Source organism: Equus quagga, unplaced genomic scaffold, assembly GCF_021613505.1.
Source record: "Equus quagga isolate Etosha38 unplaced genomic scaffold, UCLA_HA_Equagga_1.0 97760_RagTag, whole genome shotgun sequence".
Classification (NCBI taxonomy): domain Eukaryota; kingdom Metazoa; phylum Chordata; class Mammalia; order Perissodactyla; family Equidae; genus Equus; species Equus quagga.
Genome location: NW_025804267.1, coordinates 1 through 8,054, shown reverse-complemented (window position 1 = coordinate 8,054; position 8,054 = coordinate 1). Strand labels below are relative to the sequence as shown.

The following is an 8,054-nucleotide window of genomic DNA, read 5'->3' as shown; positions in this document are numbered from 1 at the left end:
TTGTTTAGGTCCATGGATTTGATACGGCTGGGGCGACAGTAGATGAAGAGGGCTGCTGAGTAGAAGATGCCCACCACAACCAGGTGGGAGGCACAGGTGGAGAAGGCCTTACGTCGGGCAGCAGCTGAAGGCATGCAGAGCACAGCCACCCCAATGGCTGAGTAGGAGGCCAGAGCTACCAGCAGTGTTCCACAGAAGATGACAATGGCAGAGATGAAGTCCACCAGCTCTGTCAGGGCCACGTGGGTGCAAGACAGGTTGAGCAGAGGGGAGACATCACAGAAAAATTGGTTGAGGACATTGGGGCCACAATAGGACAAGGTGGCAACGCATGTTGTCTTGACTGCTGAGACCATCAGCCCACCAAGCCATGAGGACGAAGCTAAACTCAGGCAGACCTGGGGCCTCATGAGCAGCAGATAGTGGAGTGGGCGGCAGATGGCCACATAGCGGTCATAGGCCATGGAGGCCAGGAGGGTGCACTGCGTACAGATAAGGGAGACGAAGAAGAAGAGTTGGGTCATGCAGGCTGTGAAGGAGATATTGTAGGGCCCAGTCCACAGCCCCACCAGCAGGCTGGGCATGGTCACTGACACGTAGCACATCTCCAGGTAGCTCAGGTTGCCCAGGAAGAAGTACATGGGCTTGTGGAGCTCACTGTGACTGCAGATGAGATAGATGATGAGTGTGTTCTCCAGGAGGATGAGCAGGTAGAGGTCAGGAAGATGGCAAACAGGACATCCCTTATGTCTGGCCTTGTGGACAAACCCAGCAAGACAAATTGCTGGACTCTTGACATGTTGGCCAACTCCAGGGACCTCTCCATCTGCAGAGAGACAAATAAAGTTTGTTCACATTCTGGTTCCTGGAGGGACACAGTAGTAAAAAAACTATCAGTAGGATGTTACAGTGCCTGGAGACTCTAGTGAATTTTCTAGCCCTGCTTCTGTCGGAAATTGAGTGTTAAATAGACAGACGATGTAGATTCATGAGATAAACTCTGAACATGAGAGCGAATGTCTTGGTTACTCCGGTTGTTCTTAGTAAAGCTACGTCTTCGTACAAACAACTCCACCACCTGAAAATTGGGAGGCTAACATTTGCCTCCCATGAGGTTGTTATAATAATATAAGCGAAGCAAAGGACGGCAAACTGCTGTACCAAATAAGAAATTAGAGCTGTTGTTTGAGTTCTGAAGAAAATTTTCTTTTTAAATAAATTTTTCCATTCCTTTATGCTCTACACAGGAATTTATGAGTGTTCTGTAAATCTGGAATAGAGCCAGACTGTCGTCTCTCTCCTGTAAACGTGTTCCTCTGCTCTTACGTAATTTTATTTTCTAGAATTATATTATGCTGTGGTTCACCAAGTACAATACTCAAGAAAGACAAAGGGGCAGTTTCCTCTCTGAATCACAGAGGGATTCCCACAAAAATTGACACACATTTCAGCAGAGGTTTGGAAATGTCATTTATTGTATTCAATCTCTGTGATCATATACACGTATATGTATACTTATGTTATTTCCACACTGTTGTATCTGAGAAAGTTAAGGCCCGCAGAAGAAATTATTGAGGTAAACTGGGGCACTCAATCTAATCATGAAAACTTTTATGATTCATTGAGCCCCTACTGTGAGTGAGTAACCTGCCAAAAAACCACCTTGTTCTATTTCTGGTTCTGTGCCAAAGGGCAGGTATAGGGTGCAGATAGCTAAATTCACTTGCCCAAGATCACTCAGCTGGGAAATGACAGGACTGGGAAGGAAACACAGCTGGGTCAAACTTTGGTGCTGTGCCAATTCCTTTGCACCACATTGTCACAATCAAGCCCAGGGAGGCAGAAAAGTCTTCTACATCTGAGACATGAAGAGCAGAGAGCTGGCAAATAACTCAACTAGACAGTCCTTCTGACTATCAGATATCATTCACAGAATTCATTCAATGACATTTATTGAGCTTCCCCTTATATGCTAGGCACTGAGAATACATGAGTGAGCATACAGAGACCACCTGTGGGGAGCTGACTTCTTGTGAGAAAGAGAGACAACATCAGTTTCTCATGGACCAAGGCTTCCAGGCCACTCTCTGTAATGGTCACTATTTTGCACAACACCAAGTTGCTCCATCAAAGGAAAATACATGATTACACCTGGCGATTCTCCCCTGGACCAACATCCAGGCTGATGATGTCAAGATTCAGCCACCAGGTTTGTGTAGAAGACCCTTAGATGATCTGACAGCCTCCCATTCAATTTTCCTCTATAGAAAAGAGAGAATAGAAATCTCTCTCTGTCTCCGCATTCTTGTAAGTAAAAGGCATTTTATTTTACGTCTTATCTTATAAGATAATACATTTACAGGTAACAAAAAACATTCAAGTAAATGTCGCTCTCAACCTTGTCCATTAGCCCTCCCCACAAGAAAACCACCAAACCAGTTTCTTGGGTGGACCTCAAGAAATGGTTCTTGGGAACACTCTCCTGTGTAGGTATATGGGTCTCGCTAATCATAAAGGGTAACATACTGGACATACTTTCTGCACCTCAAAATTTTTGTTAATAATATATCTTGAAATTAATTCCATATCTGTATGGAGATGACATTTTCTGTTTTAATAGGTGCAGAATAGTTCCTTGGATGGATGCAACATAACTGTAGTTCCATGCTAGGGATCTCCACTGTCCTCCCGAGACATCATAAAGATCATAGAAGGTCTGATTTGCCTATTAATCTCCAGATCCCTGCTCAGTGCCTGGTACATTGATTTTGTTTTGATGAAAGTAAATGGGTCAATGTAAGGATACACGTGAAAAGAGCTTGAACACAAGGCTAGTGCATTTGGGCTTCACCCTATATGTAATGTGCATCCATGGAGGGCATGAGGGCTTTGGATTCATTTAACAAACGCTGATGTCTGCGGGAATATTTTCCAATATTTATTGAGCACCTACTGTATGCCAGCCCCAGTTCTAAGAATGTCCATGTATTAACTCATTTCTTCTTCACAAAAACTCTGGTGAAATAGAACATCTAACACCATCTAACGGAGAAAAGGCTGTGCTGGCCCATCAGTTGGAATATGCCTATTCCAATGAAGTTCAATGTGTATAGATGGGAACAGACTTTATTAAACAAACTCTAAATTTCAGCTTGATTCCAGAGAGTGAGAAGGTGGAGGTGGCACTGGCTACGTTAATTCAGGCCACGAGGGAAGTGACCCTGAGGAGATGATATTTGAATAGAGACTTGGAAGATGAGAGGGGTCCAGAAATGCACAGAGTTGAGGCGAACAGAATTGTACACAGAGGGAATAGCAAGTGCAAAGGCCTTTGGTGAGAAGGAATAGCATATTCCATGAATCATGAGGAGGTCCTTGGGGCTTTGCTTAGAAGCAAGAATATCAGAAAGGAGATGAGAATGTAGGGGCGTCCAAGGGCCAGTGCACATAAAGCCTTGGGAATGTAGGATTTTTGCAGTCATTTGCCGCAATTAACAGTGAAGCAAACACTGGAGAATTTTAAGTCCCTTCTTCAATATAATGTTCCAGGCACTCTTGCAAGAATTTGGCATGTTATTTTATTCTCTCAAATATACTATAAAAAAAAAAAAAGCTATTGCTACCATTACTGGGTAAGAAGGATGACAGATTCAGAAAGTCAAAGTTAGTGGCTCAAAGTTAAATGGCAAATAAAGGAAAAAACTTAGAATCATTCTAATCCTTGCACTCTGTTCACTCTTCCTGATTATTATAAACATCTGATTCTAGTATTCTAAATGGCAAACAAATAATAATGGTGGGACTAGTAGTCATAATGATTACTATGTATTCAGCTCTTCCTAAGTGCCAGGTGTGCTAAAAGCTTTTGATCTTTTGCCATAGTATAGATCCTTAGAAGTCACAGAACCTCTATGAGGCCGCTATTATCACCCCAATTCTGCAGATGAGGAATCCACCTCAGAGAAGTAAGAGCACAAACTTAACCACTTGGCCACGGGGCAAGTCCCAGTGTGCCAATTTTTCATAAGAAAGATGCCTACTGTGCGCTAGAATGTTAGGGATGAAAGGGGTTTTGAGAGAGATTCTTCCAAGTTATATAAGAGGAAATCCTGAGGAACTTCATGCAGGAAAGGTTTTGTTGTTATCACTTTTTTTCTAGTTACAGAGAATCAGTTTTCTGAGAAGCCAGATGTGTAAAGGTTAGGAAGTGTTTGATCTTAAAGTTTCAGGGAAAGAGTAAGGAATATGAGCTAACTTAATCTGGTACATACATTACTGCATTTATTGTCGGGCTGGGGAACTGATGTCAGAGATGTGAATCCAGCAATGTAAGTTTTCCCAACCATATAGTAGAACTTGCACTCCAACAAATATTTCCTGGATGTAAGTCCAATTACTGTTCTTTTTTGTAGGCTATGGAGTCACACATCAGTCCAAGAAAAGCTCAGCTATACTTCATCCTAGTGATGTGACTTTGGACTCCCTGATCTTTCTGAGCCTCAGTTTCCAAATCAGTACAGTGGGGATATTGCCAGTTTTCCTCATGGAGTTATTGTGAGGATTAAATAAAAAATATAGCCACATATATAGTTAGCGGCTATAAAGTTTCAGACTTTTATCAAAGTTCACACCAATGTCAGTCCTAGGGGTTGAATCTATTCTTTCTCCCGATCAAGGACTCCTCACAGCTGAACATCAGTCCTGTTTGGTGGGGCTGTCCTTGGTGCTGAACCCGGGCTCTTTATGAAATTGTATTTGGCTGCTTGGAGCCACTCTCTCTGCAATCTTAAACAAGACCCCTCACCTAAACCGTTTATGGTTCTTCAAGTGGTGTTGTCATCAATATTGGAGTCATCCTAGGTCGAGCTCTGGATGGTGGAGCTCTCGTTTGTTCTGGAGAAGAACTGCTCATCCTCCCTTCTCCTTCCACCCTTCCCTTCCCCTGAGATTCCTTGCTCAGTCTCCTTCCTGGTTCTGCCTCTGATCATTCTCCTCCCATCTATATCCACTCAACAACCATCTCCTCCACGAATCCTTTTCTGAGTTACCATTCCTGACTGAGGATGTCAAATATACTGAGATATCGCTCAATAATCTGTAGAGGAACCAATATGTGCACCCCCAAAGGGTCACAGAAGCATCCTGAAGTTCAGAACCAGAATATTCAAAGGCTATTCTATCTCAAAAACATTGGTAATCCATGAATTATTTGCCAACAGCTGTGCTAGTTTCAAAGGTGATATAGTGGTGAATAAGAGCTTGTTTCTGCTCCCTAGAGGAATTGGGACCACGATGCTTTCTAACTATATTTTGTATATTTTCTTCTGTATATTATGATGTTTTGACACCTTAAGAAACTTTTCTGGCTGGAGAGAGACTGCCACTCCCTGGGCTAGACAATTTTTAGAGATAGCAAAAAAGTCAACCAGGAACATGCCTTTGATATGCAAACTAACCAATCTAGAACCAGACCTCCTCTATCTGTCCCTTGCACCCCAGGAGGCAATATTCCTCTGCCTGAGTCATCCCATGGCCAAGTGCCAGGCAACTAGGGACCAACCCTATAGCCCAAAGCCTGCTGAAATTATACAAACTAGCCAGTCCAAGTTATTTGCTCTATCCTCCCTTGCTTTTCCCTCAGAAACCGAAATAAAGGTAGTGGCCCAAGCATCTTCTGGCTTCTGACCTCCCTGGTGTCTTTCCCACGTGACCTTGCATAGTGATCCTCTTGTCTCTAGGAACTCTGAGTATAAAACTTTGTTTTTTACTGAGCCTCTACTCTGTCTTCTCTTGTGACCACACCTGACTAACCATCTCATAGAAGAATATGAGACACTAGCTCTATTATCTTGAGTAGGCTTTAACTTAACCTCTTCATGCTTCAGATGTGTATTATTCAAGTATAGAGAAAGTCATTCCTACCTTGAAATATACAGTTCCTTTTCTGTTTAAGGAAGGGCAATATAGTGTCAGGGTCAAATCTTGGGCTCAGAGTTATACAGAAGTGGGTTTGAATCTTATTGCCCTAAGTGAAACTCAAAATTTCTCTCATGAAAAAACAGACTTTGGTCTGATTGAAGTCTTTAATTCCACTCCATTCCACAAAGATTTTTCAAGTAAGGGCTTTGTAAAAAGAAGCAATGTTCCAGGAGTGGTGGACGTGAATGAACCAGGGTTATGGCATCCAACTGTTTGCACACTGATAATTTTCAAATGTTTCAAGTGGCATGATGAAAACAAAGCCACTGAATTCATTTAAGCTTCCTTTGCCTAACATGTAATGCCGGAGTAATTGTTCTTTCCTTAGAATTAATCAATTCTATATAATAGTAGCTACCAAATACCAGATCCTTCCAGATGGTAGAACAGACTGATTAAAAGCAAGGACTTTGAAGTCAGATAAACATGAGTAAGGATGTCTCTCCCTTACTAATTGTATTGTATTCAAGAAGCCATTTGACCTATCTATGCCTAGAGATGTGTTAATCTCTAGTAGAGTGTATTAATATAGTCTATAGTGATATAACAACTACTTCTGGGGGCTAAATCAGTTAATATCGATAGTATTTAGAGTTGGTACCAGATATTCCTTGAGTATTCTATAAAAGAAATTCTTCCTGCTGTTCCTTATCTTCACCCCCAAAGAATTTGTGTCCTCACCTGATGGCTGAAGGACACCAGGTACAGATCCTTCCTGCTGATGCTGCACGTGGAGAAGGCTCTGATGCCCACATCGATTGGGCGTCTGCTCAGAGGAGGAGATGCCAAGGAATGGAGGAATTGCTTTTCAGTCCACTTTGGAAGGAGCTGTTCCCGGTCCTGAAAGAGGCATCCACCCCACCCTTGTTTCTCTCTACTGTTCTAGATGCTCTGAGTTACTGAGTTGACTATCCTCACAGTGAGAACGAGGCAGGGAGGCAGGCTTACTGGAGCTCTTGACCCCAGAGACCTCCCGTGGTCTCTGTGGATTTGGAGAAGTGGTGAAGTGGAAAACTTTTTTATTGATGCTCTGCAGAGGCTTAAGGAGAGGAGGAGCCTCAGGCCATCATTCATTGACTTATTTCTTCCCAAATGTCTCGTCTTGTGCTTGGAGCCTGAGGCATGAAGATGAATTAGAAACTGCTCCTGCTGTCAGTTGATCAATTCTGGGTTTTGGGGAGCAGGTTAACATGCAAATGCATGTTCATAATTTGCTCTGAGAAGCTTTAAGGCATCTGAAGATCACAGGAGAGGGCCTTCTGCCTCAATATACTCTTGAAATTTTTCTGTAAGTTTGAAATTATATCAAAATTGAAGGTTAACAAAAAATACAAGATGAAAGAATTTCATACAATGTTTTACTTGATTTTTTATTTAACATATATCCTTGCCAAATTTCCAAGTCAAGACACACAAGTCTGTTTCCTTTTAACAGTCCAATGTTTATTGGAATGAATGTACTGTAATACAGTTAACCCATGTGCTGGATGGACATGTAGGTTGTTTCTGATCTTTTTTCATTACAAAGATGCAATGAATGCCCTTGTACGTTATCTGTCTCTACTTGTGGGATCATATAGACACATTTGTGAAATACGTGTCAATTTTAGAGAAATAAAAGTAATTGAATTGTTAAATTTGCATTCCTTGGTGTACTAATAAAGTTAAACATCTTGTCATGTGAGTTATCAATCATTCATCATTCATCCTTGATGACTTGCTTTCTCATGGACATTGTTCACATTTATCTTGGGTAGCTAAGATTTTGTTATTGATTGATAGGAATTTACTGTAGATTAGCTGGAAAATATATTTCTCTGGTATTTCACTTGCCTTTCAATTTTATTTATGGTGTTTTGGGGGCCATGAAAAATTTTCAATCAGAAGATAAGGGGTCTAACTTCCCAAGACCAGGATCAAGGTCAGTGGAGAGTTTTCCGCAGCGCGGCATGGACCTCCTTGTTTCGCAGGCAGTAGATGATGGGGTTGCACATGGGTGTGACCACTGCATAGATGACTGACAGCACCTTGTTTAGGTCCATGGATTTGATACGGCTGGGGCGACAGTAGATGAA

General features: G+C 42.0%; 1 pseudogene; it reads right to left on the bottom strand.

Annotated features, from left to right (window-relative positions):
* Window positions 1-8: 8 nt before the first annotated feature.
* On the bottom strand, window positions 9-826 carry LOC124234630 (olfactory receptor 5-like; annotated as a pseudogene).
* Between the last annotated feature and the right edge of the window lie 7,228 nt (window positions 827-8,054).